This window comes from Pinus tabuliformis, chromosome 8 (assembly GCF_031772625.1).
Source record: "Pinus tabuliformis cultivar Carrire ecotype Pingquan chromosome 8, CPIR1, whole genome shotgun sequence".
Taxonomy (NCBI): Eukaryota; Viridiplantae; Streptophyta; class Pinopsida; order Pinales; family Pinaceae; genus Pinus; species Pinus tabuliformis.
The window spans coordinates 182,719,388-182,742,322 of NC_142294.1; the positions used below are offsets into that span (position 1 = coordinate 182,719,388).

General features: G+C 34.2%; 1 pseudogene; it reads right to left on the minus strand.

Annotated features, from left to right (window-relative positions):
- Positions 1–22,935, minus strand: part of LOC149234731 (putative alpha-mannosidase At5g13980) — a 45,871-nt pseudogene that overhangs the window by 18,853 nt on the left and 4,083 nt on the right.

Sequence of the window (22,935 nt, forward strand, 5' to 3'; positions counted from 1 at the left end):
TAGGAAAGGGCGTTACTTCATGTTGTAAGGGGTCACAGAATAAACAAACCAAACTAAGTAATCAAACCATATTAGCAGGGCACGAAACTAGTGGCTCAAACAAGATTAAACAAGTTAGAAATGTACCAACTCTGATACCATGTTAAACACACATATGTAATGGACAAGAGATATGAAAGATAAAGCATTGAATTGCATTTACTATTCACACTAATGTACATTTATACATATGACATGACCGTTGGATTCATCTTCCAAGGTCTCTTGGACTCCAATGGTTGTTCAACTTCCGCACCATAACCCTTAGTAGATTAGGTGTCCAATAATGAAAAAGCATTGTGAAAGGGTTAATTTCTACCTTAAGGTAATCATTGAACTATCAACCTGCAACAAACTTACCTTTTGATGTACATAATGGTTTCTATACCTAGTGGGAATTTTATCTCCACAATTATTATTTTACTTGTCACTCATAAGATAGAGTAACACAAATTTATTCACACTCTCATCCTCTACAGAGCCATTTGAAAGTCGTTTTGCATAATCATTAGCTACATGTTTTGAGGTACCAAATATTTTATCATGTTGCTGCAAAAAAACCATTGCTTCTTCCACATAATCGGTGTTCAAACTTCCATTATTTCTTCCTACAAGGAACTTGAATTGCCTTGTTGCTTGCATAAACCCTGATAGTTTTCTCACGTAACCTTTCAGAGTAGTCCGATTGATGAAATATCTAGTCCAGTAAGCATTTGAATAGTCTGTATGCAAGAAAAAGTCTCTTGTCCTCAGAGGTCAACGTTTATTAGATGCATATTCTTCTTTTGCGTAGATAGTTGGATTTGAGTTAAAAGCATTGACATGACCATCCTTATTCACATAATGTATGAGTTTATTCATCTGTATGAATCAAGTACCTACACTTTTATATTGGAAATCTTCACCCATAGTCCTTGGCATGTTCTCTGGCAAGGTGAATAAATTTATCATTCATTTCCTTAATAGTAAAATAATGTAAAAGAGGATCATCCTGGATTACAAATTTTGTTGTCGCAATACCAAAATTAAAGTTATCAGGAGATGTATAAAGATTTGGAAGTATTCTTGTAAATACCTCTGCAATTGCCCAAAGAAACTAGAATTATGTAGACCCATCTCCATTGTACGATTCTTGCCTGATGGAATTGCAATGTCCATTCTAAAGAACATGCATCAAACCCAACTTCAGTAGATAGAGGATAAATTTGAACAACTGAGTGCCCAAATGGATCAATTTTCCATCCAGTGCAAGGTATAATGCCAAATTCCTTCTTAAGAAATATGTGCCCCAAAGATGTTTGGTCTATCATGTCCATGCTATCTCCTTTTTTCACACCTGACATATCAATCTCCAGTTTGTTGGAAAATTAGAAAGGCAGAAAGATTTTCTGTAGTTGATAATTACTTATGATATCTTTGAATCCTTATTATTTTTCTTATGTTACCTTTTAACTTAGTTCATCAAGAAATTACCAAAACCAAAACAGAAAAATCAAGTTCACCTGATATAAGCACTCATCCAGGGCTAAAACCCCTATATAGGGAAAATCCCAATCAAGAACTCTTCCTTTAGTAATTCAAATTGAGATGGACCAAGACCCTAGACCAATAAACCTTCCTCCTCCACCAAGTCAACCTTCTAATATGACATAGTAGTTTCTTCTTATCAAACTACTCTAATCCAGTAATTTGATTTCGCAGTTGCAGAATTTCGACCCCCAAGAGCAAAATTTTGGCCCCCTTCTAGCAATTGCACAACTTCACACGTGTGGGAAAGAGAGAGAAATTTTCGACCTTTTGTGCTCAAGAAAGACCTTATTCTTCTTCACTATCCTTCTTCTCCTTCTTCCTTGAAATTAACACTTTTTCTCAGCCCAAAAACTACAGATCGAACTTTTGTGTGTGTTTGTGACAAATGAGGTCAAGTTGTAGCGTTTATATAGTGATTTTGCTGCCTAGTTTTAGGCCGAATTGTCTAGTTTTGAGGCTGACTTGGTGGAGGAGGCCTAGAAGACTAATTTTAATATAAAATAATTTTCTTTATTGACAAATAATTCCTCAGAAGGGTTCTTTACATTATGACATGGACAAGGACACTTGACACAAACCCTGCAAGCCTTCAATGGAGGCTTTTACCTAAAATAATATACCCAAGCATGAAACCCATGCTTTAATAAGTCAATTTTAATAATAATAAAATTTCACTTTTTTTCTTTTAATAAATACATTATGTTGTGACTTAAATACATTTATGAATATCGAACCTAGTTACATTCTTCAACACTCCCTCTTAACAAGGGAGGTATTCATAATTACAACTATATATAGGTACATGGAATATCTCCATAATGAATTATGAAGAGTTCAAGCACATTCAGTGCCACAAACTAGATACCTGACCATGGTTATCTATCCTGGTGGGACTAATATGGACTAAAGCATTGTGCAAGGGTTAATTTATGCCTTAAGGTACTCATGGAGTCATCATCCTGCAACAAACTTACCTTTTGATGTTATGAATGAGTTCCATATGTTAGGATATTCCGACACATAGGAAATAGTTAAGTACAACTTGGTCTAGTGTAGAGTTAGGTAAAGTGTGTTTCTTTACCGTTGTACATTTTGTAACTTACAATCCAACGGTCACGATATGTAGTGATCCGACGGTTCATTCTCTCCTCGGTATTACCGACACTTGATCCGTGGCTTGACACCCGATTGGTCCATGAATTCTATTTAAAGAGCATGGAGGGTCATTTGTAGGGTAATCCGTGCATGAGAGAAACATATGTAAATTTTCATTCTTTTATTAATAAATTGCCTGAAGTGGCCGCGTTGGCTCAGGCCGTGGACTGTTTCCCTCTTTGAGGGTTTTAACCACGTCGAAATACTGGTGTATTGATCTGCGATCTGGTTGTGAGCGGTGTCCTTTTGGTGTTCTGTCTGAGGAACTTACCCTGTAAATTCCTATATGGTATCAGAGCTATTTGAGGGCCGCGTCCGTTGGTGATCCAAATATGAAGCCGGTAGAACTGCATCCGACTGCCGTTTCCTAGATCTGCTGTTTCTGACTGCTTTCGGGCCGAGAGGACTGCTTTGTTGTGTTGGGAGCATCTGTTCCAGTGAGGAACCCCTTTCGTTTCACGCGAAAAGGTTTCCGGTAGCCCTAGCTGCGTCTTTTTTAAGATCTGGAGGTATACAGTGTTTATTTGCAGTTTACTGTTATTTTCTCTCTGTTTATTTCGGTTTCGGTTTATTTAGCCTTTTTATTACCGGATCTATACCTTTCATTTCTGCGTATGCTCTTTGCCCTGCGACTCTGTGCGATCTGGGCAAATCAGAAACAGAAAGGAAGGATTTTTCTCATGCGTATGCTCTTTTCCCTGCGCCTTAGGGTGATCTCGGAAAATCAGAAACATTGAGGAAAATATTTAGTTTCCGGCCAAAGCTAACTTTGAGCCGCAAGGTTCATTTTTGAAAATATTTAGTTTTTCGGCTAAAGCTAACTTCGAGCCATAAGGTTCGTTTTCTTTGGATGTCCGTGTTGGGTTTTGTGTTTTTTGTTTTGTAGGGAAAAAGAGCTTTCTCAAAGCAAGCACGAAACCCAAAGCACCCCCCCCCCTCTCTCTCTCTCTCTCTCTCTCTCTCTTTGAAATGGAAAGTCAATACCAAGTTACCCTTGACAGCACCAACTACTTCCAATGGTTGGCTTACATTGAGGATTTACTTAGAAGTAAAGGTCTCTACAGAATAGCCTCAGGCCAAGAAAAGAAACCGAAGGATGAAGATAAGGCTGCTAAATGGGAAAATAGGCAAGATCAAGCACGTGGATTGATAGGGATGTCTATTTCTCCAGATCTTAGATTCCATATTGCAGAAATTGATACTCCTGATGAAGCAATGAAACAAATCAATAAAGTTTTTGGGATTAAAAATGAAATTAGAGCCCATCAACTTGAAAATGAGTTGCTTACATTGGACCCTAATAATTTTTCTTGCATTGAAGATTTCTTGTCCAAGTTCAAGACCCTTAGATATCTTTTGGAAGGTGTTAAAGTTAAGAAAGAAGATAGTAACCTTATCTATTCCATTCTTACAAAGTTGGGACCAGCCTACTCTGTGTTTGTTTCCACCTTCCATTCTACAAGAGAAGCCTTCATTTCTCAAGGAACAGACTACAAGCCCCCTTCCTTTGACTCTTTTTGTGATTCTTTAATAAGAGAACAAGAAAAACTCTTACACCTTGGTCTTCTTAATCTTGGAAACTCTTCCAAGAAAGCGTTAGCCGCCCAGCAGCAACCAAATTCAAAGAATCCTAAAAATTCATATCCTAAAAAGAATGGTCCTAAACCAAACAAGGGTCCTAAGCAATTTCAGCCCCAAAATGAAAAATCATTTCAACAAAATGATAAGACAAATAAAAACAAAGGGAAGAAGACTGATAGACATTGCAATTTTTGTAATCGAGATGGCCACGTAGAATCAAAATGCTTTAAGAAGATGGAAGCCTTGGAAGCAACAATGAAGAAGCATAACATCCATTTGGGGCAATCTTCAACTTCAACTTCATCTTCAGGAATGGCACTTTCTGCATGTTGTTGTCAATCATCTCGGTCTGGCTATGCATTAAATGTATCTTCTTCTTCTCATTCTCATGAGTGGCTCATTGATTCTGGAGCTTCTTATCACATGGCCAAAAACAAAGCCATGTTTTCTTCTTTAAATGATTGTAACACCAAAAATATATATGTTGGTGATGATAGATCTCTTAATGTTGTAGGGACTGGAACTGTTCATCTAGACAATGGTCAGTTTAATGATGTATTATGTGTTCCAACCTTATCCTGCAACCTTCTATCTGTATATCAGATAACTCATTCAGGTGAAGGTAAAATCGTTGAATTATCACCTCATGATGTTGTAATCAAGGACTTAAGAGATCCTAAACAGATTTTGGCTACTGGCATTGCTGATGATTCTACAAGGTTGTATAAGTTTCACAACTTTGGGTCATCAAATCTTCCCTCAGTATTTGTTGCTCATAACGATGAAGTGAGCAAACTTTGGCATGAGCGATTTGGTCACTTAAACTATCGCTCCCTTCAGCATCTATGTAAAGAAAATATGGTGACAGGTCTTCCTATGGTATCTTGCAGAGATGGTGTTTGTTCCGGATGTGTACTCGGAAAACATCATCGGGACAGTTTTGAAAAACGTGCCTCTTGGCACGCCTCAGCCCCTTTACAGCTTGTGCATAGTGATTTATGTGGTCCACTTCCAGTTGTGTCATTCTATGGGTGCAAGTATTTCTTAACTTTCATTGATGATTTCTCCAGACACACTTGGGTATACTTCTTAAAACTCAAGAGTGAAGTATTTAACACTTTTTTGGCCTTCAAGGCCTTTGTTGAAAAACAATTTGGACATCAAATTCTTAAGTTAAGATCTGATAATGGCGGAGAATATGTTAAAAACACATTCATCAACTATTGCACTGAGAATGGAATTCAAATGCAACATACTGTTCCATATACTCCACAACAAAATGGTGTAGCTGAAAGGAAGAATCGCACCTTAAAGGAAATGGCTAATTGTATGCTACAATCTAAAGGACTTGGTCTTAGTTTTTGGGCAGAAGCAATTAACTGTCAAATTACATAATAAATCGCACTCCTACTAATGCTTTAAAGAATATCACTCCAGAAGAAGCATGGAGCTCAATCAAACCAGATGTAAGTCACTTTCGTGTTTTTGGAAGTGAAGCGTGGGCCCATATTCCAGATGAAAAGCATAAAGCTTTAGAACCTAAGAGTGAAAAATGTACTTTTGTTGGATATTCTGAAGATGTCAAAGGCTATAGACTTATTCCATTTAAGTCCAAAAATGTTATCATTAGAAGAGATGTAAAATTTGATGAAAATATATCGGCCTGTGAGCCTAGTCCGGCGGATGTGCCACCTCTCCCTATATCTTCTACCTTTGAAAACATTTCTTCTTCAGATGATGAAAGTGAGGACGACAATCCTCCCCCACCATCTCAGGATCCTCCTTCAACTCCTGAGCTTCCAAAATGGGTTCGTGCTACTCGAGATGCAGCAGGTGATCTTGTCGGTGATCCTACAGATCAGCGACGTACACGTTCTCAGTTCGAGAGAGCCTCTTCTTTACTGGCCCAAGCTCTAGTAAATTATGATCCTGACACCTTTGCAGAAGCTTCAGGCCATCCAGATTGGGAAGCAGCTATGAATGAAGAATATCATTCATTGTTGGCAAATGATACATGGGATCTTGTTCCTCTACCAAAGGGACGAAAACTTGTTAGATGCAAATGGGTTTACAGAACCAAGTATGGACCAGATGGGAAAGTTGATAAACATAAAGCTCGTCTTGTTGCTAAAGGTTTTTCACAGGTTGAAGGCATTGACTACGCTGAAACCTTCTCTCCTGTTGCCAAAATGAACTCTATCCGCCTTGTTCTTTCCCTTGCTGCCTCTTTCAAATGGGAAGTCCATCAGATGGATGTTAAATCTGCCTTCTTGCATGGGGACTTGCATGAAGAAATCTATATGGAACAACCCATTGGCTTCATACAAACAGACTCCAACCTTGTATGTCGACTTAAGAAATCCCTTTATGGTCTCAAGCAAGCTCCTCGGGCTTGGTATGCCAAAATGGATAGCTTTCTTTTAGAATCTGGCTTTTCTAGGTGTCATTCTGACAATACTGTCTACACCAAGAAAGTGGGCAACTCTCTTATCATCCTTGTTCTTTATGTTGATGATCTTATCCTTACTGGCAGTGATCCCAACCTTATAAACCATGTGAAGTCTAGCCTTAAAAGGAAATTTGAAATGACAGACTTAGGACACTTACACTATTTTCTTGGTCTTCAAGTCTTGCAATCCAAGGAGGGTATTTCCCTTTCCCAGTCCAAGTATGCTTGTGATATTCTACGTCATTTTCACATGGAAGATTGTAAGCCAACCCCTTCTCCCTTTCAGTTTGGAGTCAAACTTTCAGTCACTTGTAATTCTCCTGAAGTTGATGCTACCTTATACCGTCAACTTGTAGGAAAACTTTTGTATCTAACCCATACTCGTCCTGACCTTTCCTTTGCTGTTGGCCTTGTTGCTCGGTTCATGCAAAACCCCAGTGAAAGTCATTGGAAAGCAGCTAAAAGAATACTTCGTTATGTTCGAGGTACAGTTCAGTTTGGGATTCATTACAGTGCCGAAGCAGCTCCTCTATTGGTTGGTTTCACTGATTCCGATTGGGCTGGTGACCCTGATGATCGGAAGTCTACTGCCGGTTATGTGTTCACACTTGGTTCAGGACCTATTACATGGGCTTGTAAGAAACAAGCTGCCATTTCTCTTTCATCAGCAGAAGCAGAGTATCATGGTGCCGTAGAAGCTAGTAAGGAAGCCTTGTGGCTTCGTCAGATCCTGTCAGAGTTTGGCTTTTCCCAGCAGCATCCGACTACACTTTGGTGTGATAATCAAAGTGCCATTCAGCTATGCAAAGATCCAGTCCAACATCAGCGCAGCAAACACATTGAACTGCACATGCACTTCATCAGAAAACTCATTCACGACCATGTTCTTGAAGTGCAATATTGTTCAATAGATGATCAAGTTGCAGACATCTTCACAAAGGTTCTCACAGAGGCGAAGTACACTAAACTTCGATTTATGGTTGGAGTTCAGGAAGTTGTCACTAAGGGGGGATAGGCTCTAGTGCCTCCTTCCTTCTCCTATTGTGTCATATTTGTAAATCCTTCAATCCTATCCCAAGTTGTTCTTAAGGGGGGATGTTAGGATATTCCGACACATAGGAAATAGTTAAGTACAACTTGGTCTAGTGTAGAGTTAGGTATAGAGTTAGGTAAAGTGTGTTTCTTTACCATTGTACATTTTGTAACTTACAATCCGACAATCACGATATGTAGTGATCCGACGGTTCATTCTCTCCTCGGTATTACCGACACTTGATCCATGGCTTGACACCCGATTGGTCCATGAATTCTATTTAAAGCGCATGGAGGGTCATTTGTAGGGTAATCCGTGCATGAGAGAAACATATGTAAATTTTCATTCTTTTATTAATAAATTGCCTGAAGTGGCCGCGTTGGCTCAGGTCGTGGACTGTTTCCCTCTTTGAGGGTTTTAACCACGTCAAAATACTGGTGTATTGATCTGTGATCTGGTTGTGAGCGGTGTCCTTTTGGTGTTCTGTCTGAGGAACTTACCCTGTAAATTCCTACACCATACCTAGTGGGAATTTTATCTCCACAATTATTATTTGACTTTTCACTCATAAGACAAAGCAACATCAAGTTCTTCACACTCTCAGCTTCTATAGAGCCATTTGAAAGTCATTTTGCATAATCATTAGCTACATGTTGTTTTGAGGTACCAAATATTATATCATGTTGACACAAAAAAGCCATTGCTTCTTTCAAAGAATCAGTGTTCAAACTTCCATTATTTATTCCTACTAGGAACTTGAATTCCCTTGTTGCTTGCAGAAATGGTGATAGTTCTCTCACGTAACCTTTCAGAGTAGGCCGATTGGTGAAATATCCAGTCTAGTAAGCATTTGAATAGTCTACATATGAGAAAAAGTCTCTTGTCCTTAGAGGCCAACTTTTGTTAGATGCATATTTTTCTTCTTTGTAGATAGTTGGATTTGAGCAAAAGGCATTGACACAACCATCCTTATTCACATAATGTATGAGTTTATCCATATATATGAACCAAGTACCTACACTTTTATATTGGAAATCTTCACCCATAGTCCCTGGCATGTTCTTTGGTAAGGTGAAGAAATTTATCATTCATTTCCTTAATAGTAAAATCATGTAAAAGAGGATCATCCTGGGTTACAGATTCTGTTGTTGCAATACCAAAATTAAAGTCACGAGGAGGTGTATAAAGATTTGGAAGTATTCCTGTAAATACCTCTGCAATTGTCCCAAAGGAATTAGAACTATGTAGACCCATCTCCATTGTACGATTCTCTCTTGATTGAATTGCAACGTCAATTCTAAAGAACATGCATCAAACCCAACTTCAACAGTTAGAAGATAAATTTGAAAAACTAAGTTCCAAAATGGATCAATCTTCCATCCAGTTCGAGGTATAATGCCAAATTCTTTCTTAAGAAATATGTGTCCCATAGGTGTTTGTTCTATATGCTATCTGCTGTTGTCACACCTTACATATCATTCTCCAGTTTATTGGAAAATCAGAAAGGCAATTTTTTTTCTCTAGTTGATAATTACTTGTGATATCTTTGAATTCTTATTATTTATTTCATGTTCCCTTTTAAATTAGTTCATAAAGAAATTACCAAAACCAAAACACAAAAATCAGGGACACTGGATATAGGCACTCAACTAGAGCTAAAACCCCCATATAGGGGAAAACCTAGTAAAGAACTCTTCCTTCAGTAATTCAAATTGAGATGGACCAAGAGCCTAGACCAATAAACCTTCCTCCTCCACCAAGTCAACCTTATAAGATTATATAGTAGTTTCTTCTTATCCAACACCTTAAATCTAGTCATTCGACTTTCGAGTTGCATAATTTCGGCCCCCAGCAGTAGAGTTTCTACCTCCCGACTACAACAGAATTTTGGCCCCCCTTCAGCAGTTGCACAACTTCACACGTGTGGGAAAGAGAGAGCGACCTTTTGTTCTTGAGAAATACCTTCTTCTTCTTCACTATCCTTCTTCTCCTTCTTCCTTGAAATTCACACTTTTTCTCAGCCCATAAACTGCAGATCGAACTTGTTGTGTGTGTGTGACAAATGAGGTCAAGTTGCAGCCTTTATCTAGTGATTATGCTGCCCAGTTTTAGGTTGAATTGTCTAGTTTTGAGGCCGACTTGATGGAGGAGGCCTAAAAACTAATTTTAATATAAAATAAATTTCTTTTTTTACAAATAATTCACAAGAAGGGTTCTTTACATTATGACGTGGACAAGGACACTTGACACAAACCCTAGAAGCTTGTAATGGAGGCTTTTACCTAAAAATAATTTACCCAAGCATGAAACCCATGCTTTAATAAGTCAATTTTAATAATAATAAAATTTCACTTTTTTCTTTTGATAAATACATTATATTGTGACTTAAATACATTTACAAAGATTGAACCTAGTTAAATTCTTCAACACTCCCTCTTAACTAGCGAGGTATCCATAATTACAACTATATAGAGGTACATAGAATATCTCCACAATGAACTACGAAGAGTTCAGGAACACTCAATGCCACAGACTAGATACTTGACCAAGGTTATCTATCCAGGTGGGACTAAGATGGACTAAAGCTTTTAGCCAGTCCAAGTACCATCAGGATTACTAACTAGCCATCAACCTAGGGATCTAGGTGCGTATCCAAGGTCATATCTCGACCAACGCCACCCTCCCTCTTCAGGATCTAGACATCAACACACAAGCTGTCCAGATGTCCTCCCAAGCATCCATCATTGGATGCTTCAACTCTCCCTAATAAATTAGATATATCCATTTTCCCAAGCATGCTTCTCAAGTGTTCATCCTTCTTCATGGACATATTTACCTGTACAAACCCCAATCAAAAATAAACTTTCAAATATATATACAAGTAAACGCAAACCTTCGGGGTCCTTAATAATCCTGATCCTCCTTTCATATACAATTTGTCGGAAGCTTTCTTCTTTTGTCATTTCTTCAACAACACCAAATACATCCTCAGATCTTCTCAAGTCTTTTGTTTGCAACTTCATATTCATCAATAATATTTTTTCTTACTTCAAGGTATTCATTGTCATAATATGCTCTACCTCTTAACTGGGGAGATATACCTTTTCTTTTATCCTAGCTCCCTCTCAACTTAGGGAGATTATCTGCTTCCTTCCTTTATAAAATCGAAGAAATTTTCATGGCTCCATCCCTTCTTATGGTATCAAGGTTATCTTGATCATCATTATTTATATGACTTCGTTCATCATGCTTATTAATATCATCTAAGCATCTTCATCATCTTAAAGATTATGTACCTGCAAAAATTTAATAACAAGTACAACCAAATACAAATATATAGAACCATGAAGTTAATTTTGTCAATGGAAGCATCAAAACAATCAAACTTTTGACATCAAATACTGGAACCTCGTTATAAGACACATAAGCTAGACATCAACTTTTTGCTAGGGTTTTGTCATAAACCCTAGACTTCATCTTCAAGCAACTTATTCAAGATATCAGTCTCATTATATCTAGGGCCTCAATATTACTTTCAAATATATATGACAACCTCTTTTGTGATATATTGCAAACCCTAGCATCCATATTCGAGACATAAAGCCTTAGATATTAGTTCTATAATGCATCTAAGGGATCAACAATTTTCAGAATTTATATGTTAGACTCTACTAGGGTTTGTTGCAAACCTTAAATTTTATCAACGAGACTAAATCATATTGGAAACAATATCATTATATCCTAGAATATCAAACTTCTACTAGGGCTTTGTTACAAACCCTAGAATTCACAAACTATGAACATCAATAACTAGGTTAGCATATATATATGTAGGATTTCATAATCATGCACTAGCAATATCTACTAGGTAAGACACAAACATCAATACATCAAAATTAGGTATATAACAATTTCATTCAGAGTATGGTTTCGATCACACTAATATACACATAGGGTTTCATTCCTAAAATCTTACTTACAAGGAATTTGTTTACAAACCCTAAAGATCTAGGGTGTCAATACATAGTATAGACATTAACAACAAACCCTAAAGGGCTAGGGTTTTTATCATAACAATTCCAAAACATTAAAAGAATAGGAATTCTAGATTTCATCAACAACCCTAAGTAGACTAGGGTTTCAATATTAGCATCGACATACCCTTAGGTTAGGGTTTTACAATGAACCTTTTTAGGGGTCCACAATAATGATAATATAATGAGGGTAGATTCAATCTAATGATTAATCACCCTAACAAGAATCTTTGTGATTCAAAATCCTAGACATAACGATTTCAGTAATGTAGAGCAAATTTAAAAGAGAATGAACATGCATTTTATGAAGAGAACTTTTAAAGTTTATATTCTAAGGTATACCTTTGATTTATTCCTTAAAGAACCTTGTAGGACATCAAATATCGACAAGATTAAATAGAAATTATTTCATGCTTCAAGTCTATCCTTTGAAGTCACCTCCATAACCCTCGAGGAAACAACAAGCTTTCCTAACCAAGAAAAATATAAAGAGAAAAGGTTATTAGCATACAATACATACATTCTTTGATATGATAAAGAAACCAAACACAAAAGAGGAGACAAGGAATACAATACTTATATTTTGGTAAATGATGGAGGCTCCCTCTTAATCCAATATTTGAGGGATACCTACAACTTATAAAAATAATTTAAAAATGTGTTAACACAACATGTTAAACCTACAAATTTTAGAAATCAAAACATAAAGAAAATTCATAACTTAGAATAGAAGACCAAGGGAGGATATGTGAAAGAGAGGACTTAGTAGTATAAGTCCTTGACTTCTGCTTTATCTTCAGCCTTGTTTTTCTTAGATTGAGCTTCATCAGTGACATTTGCTTGATCCCTATTTCTTTTCTTATTTCTTAGATTCTTAGGACAATGGCTCTTGTAATGTCTCATCTTGTGGAAATTGTAACATTCAACCTTGGATAGGTCCACTTTCACTACAACAAAACAGGCAATTTACGCCAGATTTAGCACCAGATTTTAGTGTATTTTTCTCTCCATTGGGATGAGCAGCCTGGCGCTAAATCTGGCTCTATTGTACAATTTTTAAAGCGTCCTTTTTTGCGCCAAATTTTGCATCTTTTTTCTACACCAAATTTTGCATCATTTTTTGCATCATATTTTGCACCAAGATTTGCATTTGGTTTTACAACAGTTTTTGCTTCTAGTTTTGTGCCATTTTTTGCATCTATTTTTGCATCATTTTTTGATCCCTATTTTGTGCCATTCTTTGCTTCTATTTTTGTGTCGTAATTTGCATCGAGTTTTACACCATCTTTTGCATCTGATTTAGTGCCTTTTTTTGCATCGAGTTTGTGCCATTTTTTGCATCTAGTCTTATGCCATTTTTTGCTTCTAATTTTGTACTTATTTTTACATCTGTTTTTGCATCAGTCTTTCTGCCTTTTTTTACACCATTTTTTGCATCTAATTTTACACCATATGTTGAATCTGATTTAGTGCCAAAATTTTCATCCATTTTTGCACCATTTTTTTCATCCACTTTTTCGTTTCATTTGTCTCCCTTTTTTGCACCTAATTTTGCATCATTTGTTGCATCCAATTTAGCATCATTTTTAACAACATTTCTTGCATCCAATTTTTCATCCTTTTGAGCATCTAAATTTTTACCCTATGTTGGACCATGTGTTGTGTCCACCTTTGAATCCCATTTTGTGTCTAATGTTACGTTCAATTTTGAGCCATTTTTTTCATTATTTTTGCATTTGTTTTTGCACCAAGTTTTGAATCATTTTTTGCACCTCATTTTGCATCCAATGTTGCATTCAAATTTAAGCCATTTTTATGCCCATTTTCACACCATTTTTTCTACTTTTGTGTCTAATTTTTCACCATTTTTTATGTCTAATTTTGCATCCTTTTTGGTGTCTAATTTTGCATCCTTTTTGGCATCCAAATTTGCATCATTTTTTCTGCCACATTTTGTGTCCACATTTGCATCTCATTTTGCACCTAGATTTTAGTTTGAATTTTCATCTAGTTATGCATCATTTTTGGCATCCTTAGTTTCACCCTTTTTTAGTCCCATTTTGCTTCTTGTTTTGTGTCTTTTCTGACATCCTTTTTGCACCCAATTTTGCATCCTAATTTTACACCATTCTATGCATCCTCATTTTGGTGTCCATTTTTACATCCTTGTTTGCACCCAATTTGGTATCTTTTTGTATGCCCTATTTTGTTCCATTCTTTGTGTCTAGTTTTGCACCCTTTTTAATTCTACTTTAAATCTCTTTTTGTCTCATTGTTTTCATCTTGTTTTGATGGCTAGTTTAACATCCAATTCTACTCCCAATTTTGCATCGATGGTTACATCCACTTCTGGCTTCTTGTTTAGAGTTTTACTTTTACTTCCATTTTACTAATTTTATTACATAGTGAAATATATTACAGTTTCTAAATATCATTTTGCTGTAGGATTTAATGCACAGTTAGATGAACATAAAACCCTCTCAGTTTATCACAAAAACCTAAGATAGATTGATTAAGAGAAAGGTTGTTCTAAGGCTCAGGATTCTTAGTAGATCAATATTTAGAGTATAGATTAAGAAAAGAAGAATGATTTCATGTGAGTCCTCGCATGCAGGTCTTGTTGGAGTTTTTAGTGTAGCTGGGAAGCGCTCCTAGATAGCTCCAAATCTTGGTCCTACACACAAGAGAGAGAACAAAGAAAACTTCACAACGTAATATCTTGATAATTGAAACTATCATAAACATATAAATATTACTGAATAAATAAATAAAAACCAAAATCCCATACATTCATTAGTTAAATAGGATAAGTAAAGAATGAATAGTAGCATATGGAAGGAAGAACAACTAATCTATATTAATAAAGGAGTTGGAGGAAAGTTACAACCATTAGATGCAGTTGCAACAATACCTCCCCCAATTCCTAGCTCCAAAACTCTGGATAAATCTCAGCAGCGTGACAATACATGAACTCCCATCATTTCCTTAATGGCCAATCCTCCAATATATAGGAAAGTGGAGGCTATGAAGATTTCCCAAATTCCTAATTAATTCAATTTTGGCAAAAGCTTTTGGATGAATAATGTTTCCTCATATAAAAATGGCATTTTCCACTTTTTAGAAGCTTTTGTGCTTAGGAAAAAGCTTCCCCATGCTTTATGGCTCTTTCCCACTTTTGTATGCTTTTATTTTTTAGGAAAAAGCTAAAGATGAGGATAAAGAGATTACATTCCACCATATGAGTTTCCAAAAGTGAACAAGAGTGTCAAATTCTAGTTAACTCCAGCTTTTCTCCTCGCATTAGAGGAATTTTCATTTTAAAATGTTAACTTTGAATTTCCATGGCATAATGTGTAATCCAATCAAAATCCTTTAAAATTTAAAAGACATACAAGTGTGACTAGGCAGTGGATTTTTTTTTAATAATATAACTTACCTAATTTAACTGTGAATAGTGCCCAAGTGACCCAAAACTATATTAAATATTAAAAATTAAATTAATATCTTAATCTATACAAATTAGAATATCGAGAATATTGTTAATGAAGAGTAAATCATGGCGTGTTAAATAAATAAATTTAAATATAAAATCATAAATCCTAAATTTAATTTAAATTTTAAATTTACTTTCTTAATTTAAATTTTATTAAATCTTCTATTGATAAATTAATTTAAATATAAAATATAAACATATGGTTATTTTGAAAAAAGTGCATTTATTTGAGTAACTTAAATTTATATTTTAAATTTTCCTTTGAAATTTAAATTTTCTTAAATCTTGTGTTAATAAATTAATTTCAATATAAAATACATGTAGATGGTGATAAAAGTGACATTTATTTGGGTAATTTAAATTTAAATTTAAATTTCCTTTAAATTTTGAATTTGCTTTTTTAATTTAAATTTGTTTTTTTTTTAATTTAAATTTTATTAAATCTTGTGCTAATATATTAATTTAAATATAAAATACATATACAGTTATTTTGATAAATGTGCCATTTATTTGGGTAATTTTGGTAAAAGAATAATAAAAATGATATATTAAAAAATTGTCTACATGGCATTATTTTATTAGTTTCTTAATTTTTTCTTAAGTGGTTATTTTTTGAGTTGAAAATTCCTCTAATGTGAGAATTTTGATAACAAAAGTTAGATGAAGGGGACAACTTGTTATAGACTAGGATATCGTGGTCCTCATCGTACATAACTTATATTATAGGCTTATATAGTTTAGGAGAAAGGGGTATTTCAACCAACAGCATAGTATTCTCCTCCAAGATGATGAGGAGGTATTTTCATGTATAAAACATTTAAGAATATATCACAATTCAAATTCATAACTTATTATTTGTAAACAAATTTAAGGGTAATTGACAACATTCATAAAAAATATAGCAGTATCCTCATATATAACAATTCTCCATCAAAAAATCATTGACAATTTTCAATATACATATATCACTACTAAATCAACATTTATCGTAGATATCATTATTCCAAGGTAAATTCACAACATTACATCCAAAAATAGTAATATCATCATACATAATCATTCTCCATAAAAAAGCATTGATAGGTTTCAACACATATATAAAGTAACAAGATAATACTAATAATATCCTCATCATCTTTAATCAAATCAACTAAGATTGAAATGTGTGATTATCATATCAAAATATTTCATGAACACCATTATTCTAAGGTAAATTCACAACATCCATCAAAAGATAGTAATATCATCATACATAATAATTCTCCATCAAAATAATGTTGATAATTTTCAATATATACATAAAATAACAAGATAAAAATGATAATATCATCATCATATTTAATCAAATCAACTAAAAGTCAATGTAAGATTACCAACTAAAAATGTTTCATAGATATCATTATGTTAAGGTAAATTCACAACATCCATAAAAAAATAGGAATCTCGTCATACATGATAATTCTTCATAAAAAAATTGTAAACAATTTTCAACATATTCATAAGGTAACAAGATAGTGCCGATAGTATCATCATCATTATTCAAATAAACTAAAATTCAAATGTACGATTACCATATTAAGACATCCAACTAAATATAAAAAATAACGCATGGCTAGCTAGCACCACGAAAATCATAGTCAAGCTCATCCTCATGATCATTTCCATGATCATCATCCTGACCATCCTGATAATATCATCCACATAATCATCACCAATGCCATCGCCATCCTAATCATCATCATCTCTGATATATGATGTAATCTAAACATAGTCTATATCATCATCTTTGTGGTCATTACCTATAGCGTTCTGGAAAAAAAATCAATATTACATGTTAGTACTAATTCTACAGCAAAATGCATATTTTTATTACAATGCTAACAATAAAATGAGGTAGGACATAATAACCTTTAATAGTACTAAAAATGAAATGAATATATGGCTTAAGATATATTGGAGATCCAACTAAGATAACACTTGTAATTCACATTAAGTAGTAAAAGCATTTATTAATCCATATGAAGTAGGTACCCATTTGTTCTTCATTATATTGTGAATGTTTCTTATGATTTCCATGCAGAATTGGTAAATTAATATTTATTGGAAGCTTTATTTCAAATTACAATTGTAATTGAGATTAGAAATAGAAGAAATTTTAACAAAAAAAGAATGTCACATGAAAAAGTAAATTGTTTTTAATGAAAAATAAGTCGCATACAATATGAATGTCACATGAAATATTGAGTTGTTTTTAATGCATGTAATTTTCTCTATAATAAGATGGATCCTAATGTTCATTCAAGAAAAAATGCTCACAAATAATTACTTCATTTTATCCATTATCACACTTAATCCATTATACCTAGTGACGACAATGATTCCTTTCAAATTTCTTTGAACTCCCTACATATAATGTAAAAGAGAAAACTCCATGACTAGAACCATGACCGCAACCCCCTCCCTTGCCTCGTCCACCATCAGAGACAATGAACTTGGAGTTATGACCACGATAGCAACCCCTCCCTTGCCTTGTGTCTACCATTAGAGGCATTGAACTTGGAATTAACAGTACTCATGTTTTCTTTGCTCTAATTAATCTCCAAGGAATCAAAACTTGGTCAATATATCAAGGACTCCATCAAGGAATAGATATATCATAAGAGAAGCTCAATAGGCTTTGCCAAAAGAGTGTGAAATAACACTTATATCTGTTTTATGAAATAACTCAAGTGAGTGGAATGAATGGTGGGAAAAACTTACCAAGGAAAGGAATATTTTTGGTCTGTCCTTATTTCTATTATTATTTTTGCTTCTTAGAATGGAGGGAAGTGTTTCAAAAAATTCTAAAAATTATTTTAAATTAAAAAATAAAAATAAAAATAAATAAATAAATAAAAAATATATATTTGCTTAATTTTAGGTTTTTTTTAATATATATTCAGTTTAGTATTTTTATTTTTATTTCTAAAAAAATATGTTTAGTTTTTGGTTTTTTTTTTATAACAAAAATTATATTTTCTTTTTATAAAAATGAATTTTAAACATCCATTCATGCTAAATTTGTGATTTTATGATATAACTTTAAATTATATATCAAAAAGTAACTTAACGCCATGCATTGTGTCACTGAGATGGGTATTATACATCTCTTCCTTGCTAAGTTATAGAATGTGCTTGGGTTTTCTCAATGCAACAAAATTAATTCTTCTCTTCATTATATATTGAGATGTTCAACTTGCACCTAATAAAACAATAAAGTTAAAATAGGTTTGCCTTTGTCCTTTGTAGATTTCTTTCCCCATTAATCCTTGTCTTAATAGATTAATTGTCTTATGGTGGTCTTGAGTGGTCATTCCAATTAGTTGCATGCTTTTTAGTTTTATGTTAGTGACATTTCTTAGGATTGATAACATGTTATTTAATTTATGAAAATGTGTTATTTTCCATATTATTGTTAAATATTAATATTAAATATGTTGGTTTTGAACATGGTTTAGCAAAAAGTTCCCAAAAGGTTTATAGATTGTAATTTATAATGTAATGCTTCATTGCTTGATGAAATTGTTTTGGATATTTTTTTTAAAGATTCATTGATTGATGAAATTTTTATGGATATTTTTTTAGTATATTAACTTATATGTGATAAAGTCAAAAGTCACCTCTTTTTGAGATTTTCATTAGTTAATTTCCCTTAAGGCTATCAAGTTCACCATTCAGTCCCAGGTTAAGGAAATATAGGAGTCATGAAGTGGCATTGTCCAATAACATAAATCTTGGAACATGTTGTTTTAGTCACATTATACTTCCTTTCGGTGTAAATTATCCATGAAAATAGTCTCATGGAACATGAGGGACCTCAATAGTAAAGGAAAACAAATACTCATAAAAGAAAAATGGTATGCAAAGCAGCCATCAATAATGTTGATATAAGAAATAAAAATATTAAGTGAGGTTCTACCTCATATAATTAGAAAATGGGGTAGAAATTTCCAAATAGTAGTGATTGATGATTAGATATACTTGGGTGGAATGGTTATTATTTGGAATGATCAAGACATCAAGGTTACCAATATGTTTACCTATTTTCGCATTATGACTCCAATAATATCCAATGTCTATGACTCCAATATCCAAATCATAGACTCCAATATCCAAATCATAGACTCCAATGTATCCAATGTCTATGACTCCAATATCGCAAATGGAAAACCTCTATTTCTCAATTCTATTTCCAGCACAGTAATTTATACTCCCCATCTCCGTGGATTATTGGGACTGACTTCAATATTATCAAGTGTCTCGAGGAAAAGAAAGGATGAATCACAATGTTTACCAAGCAATTTTGTAAGATATACCATCAAGGAGCTAAAGTAGTATCCATTAAAGTTCTCAAGCAATGAGTCTCCAACCCACACATGTGGATCAATGACATGTAATACATGTGTGTGTGGTGACTAACTTAATACACTGTTCTAATAACTCCACAAACTTAAGTATATCACTTCGTCACATGATTGACCGTAGTGTGACATAAGTAAACCAAGAGTAGACATGAAACCCTTAGGCAAGAAAAATTCCCTAGATCCTCAATTAGGTGCTTAAATGATGAAGTGAAAATGAAAGGGGAAAAGAGGACTTCATGATTTAACCATCACAAACATGTGATCAAATGTGACTAGGAGTGTATATATTCATATGTTTTCCAAAGAGGGTGTGAATACATGAGTTACCATTCACTGGGCATTATTTTTCTTTCTTTTGATTTTTCTTATATATAGGACTTAGGGAATTATATTTAGTGATTTTTTTGGTGCTAATACTAACATCACCATTACAACAAGATATTTTTCTAGTGCTAATACTGCCATTACAACAAGATATAAGAGGGATATAATGCAAAAAGTTTAATAATAATATGTATGTAGAAGATGGTCTTCGGACTGGTGAATTCATGATAATCAATGGGACTACAGTCAAAATAATTGGATGTTATTTACTTTTTTACATAGATTGTCAAAATAATTGCATAAATCGGTTTTTTTTAACCAAAATTTAACAAAAACTTTGCTAGTGCTAACATTAGAACCACCATTACAACAAGATATCTTTCTAGTGTTGACAACACCATTATAGTAAGATACCTCAAGAGAGACAGAAAATCTAAAAAGTATGATAGTAATACGTATCCAGAAGATGGTATTGAAACTAGTAATTGTTCACGAATCCATAATATTGTAAGGTCATTCTCATTATCATAATCATTTTCATCATCATCACATCCTTGTCATTGTTATTGCCATCATTACATTATCATCATAATCACCATTCATGTCATCATCATCATCATTATGGACATTGTTTGCAATTGTTCATAATTGTAGATGTTGTAAGAAATATCATCAACCCAAAAAATGTGATCAGTGCTAGAAAAGGGTTGTTTAGGACACATTGATATACGTAAGAGAAATAACAACTCTATTTTTGAGAGATGATCGATGATCATCATCATCACCACCATTATCATCGTCATTGTCATTTTTATCATCCCCATCATCATCATTAATGTAATTTCTATCGACATTGCTGTAATCATCATCATCATTCATGCCATTATAGTTTTTGATGATGACCTAGATGAAAATGATGATGATGACACCAAAGATAATGCTTATGATTATGACAATGACAACATCTAAAATTGGGAAGATTCGCCAACATCATTAGCATCGTCATCATCATAATCATTGCCATCATCATCATTGTCATTGTAACCACTATCGTCTCTATCATCATAATCACAATTCATGTCATCGCCATCATCTTCATTTTCATCATTGTCATCAATTGTTCATAATTGTCAATGCCATAAGGAATATCATCAATGTAGAAAATATGATGAGTGTTGGGAAAGGGATGCAAAAGCGAACATAGAAATGGGGGCAACAATAGAAGTAAAATTGGATGAAAAGTGGATACAACATAAGTAGATGCACAACAACATGAAAAACCTGACACAAAAGTGGATGCAAAAGTAGATGCAGTTGTCAATGCAAACTTGGATGCAAACATGAAGGCAAAAGTGGAAGCAAACATGGGTCCAATGGTAGGTGTAAAACTTGGCACAAATTGTGGTGAAACAAATGTGGATGCAACAACGGACACAAAAGTAGATGCAAAAATGGATGAAACAAAAGTGGATGCAATAGGGGATGCAAACGTGGAAGCAAATGTGGTTGCAATGGTAGGCGCAAGATATGGTGCAACAAAAGTGGATGTAACAATAGACAAAAAAATATGCAAAATAAGATGCAAAAATGGATGTAAAAGTGGAAGCAAACATTGATGCAACAGGCAAAACAAAATTGGATGCAAAAAATGGATACAATGTAAGTAGATGCAAAAGTAGATACAAAACAAGATGCAAAACCCAATGCATAAACCTGACACAAAAGTGGATGCAAAAATAGATGCAATATTTGATGCAAAAGAGGATGCGAACATGGATGCAAAATTGGAAGCAAACGTGGATATAACAGTGAGTGCAAAACATGGTGCAAATTGTGGCATAACAAAAGTGGATGTAATGATAGATGCAAAAAAAGAATCAAAGTATGATGCAAATGAAGATGTAAAAAGGGATGCAAAAAGTGAAATTTAAAATGGGTGCAACAGTGGATGCAAAATTGTGTGCAAAAGTGGATGCAATAGAAGTCGATGCAAAAGTAGATGCAAAACGACACACAAAACCCGATGCAAATCCTGGTCCAAAATTGGATACAAAAAGGGATGCAAAAATAGATGTAGTAGTTGATGAAAACCTAGACGCAAATGAGGATGCAAACGTGGATGCAAAATTATAATCAAAAGTGGGTGCAAAAGGAGGTGCCAAACTAGGCGCTAATTGTGGCACAAAAATATTAGATGCAATAGTGGGTACAATAATAGATGCAAAAGAGGATGTAAATATGGATGCCAAACAAGATGGAAAAGTGGATGCAACAAAAGTAGATGCAAAATTATATGCAAAACTAGACACAAAACTCGATGTAAAACTTGGCACAAAAGGGATGCACAAATGGATGAAAAAATGGATGCAAAAAATGATTTAAAAAAGGATGCAAAAGTCGATGCAAAAGTTGATGCAAGTGTAGGTGCAAAAAGTGGATGCAAAAGTATGTCAAACAAAATTAGGTGCCAAACTTGATGCAAAACCTGGAACAAAACCTGGTGTAAAGGATGACGCAAAACTTGGCATAAAATTTGGTGCAAAACGTGGTGCAAAACCTATTGTAATACCTGGTGCTAAACTTGGTGTAAGATTTGGTGCAAAACTTGATGCAAATTTTGTGTCAATTTTTGCACCATATTTGATAAATGGATGCAAATAGCACCAAAAATGGGCTCTAGATGCAAAAAAAGAAGTAAAAAGGGACGCTAATCGCTGGTTTTGTTGTAGTGTTTCTTCTTTGGTCCCTTGAACTTCTTGAAGGTTCCCTTCTTCTTGTGATGAGCAAAATAAGAATTCAAGGTGTGTCATTCTCTTGTTATTGTTTACCATCGATATTCTAGCTTCTTCTTAACTACATGCATTCCACATTTGTTCAAATGTTGGAGTATCCTT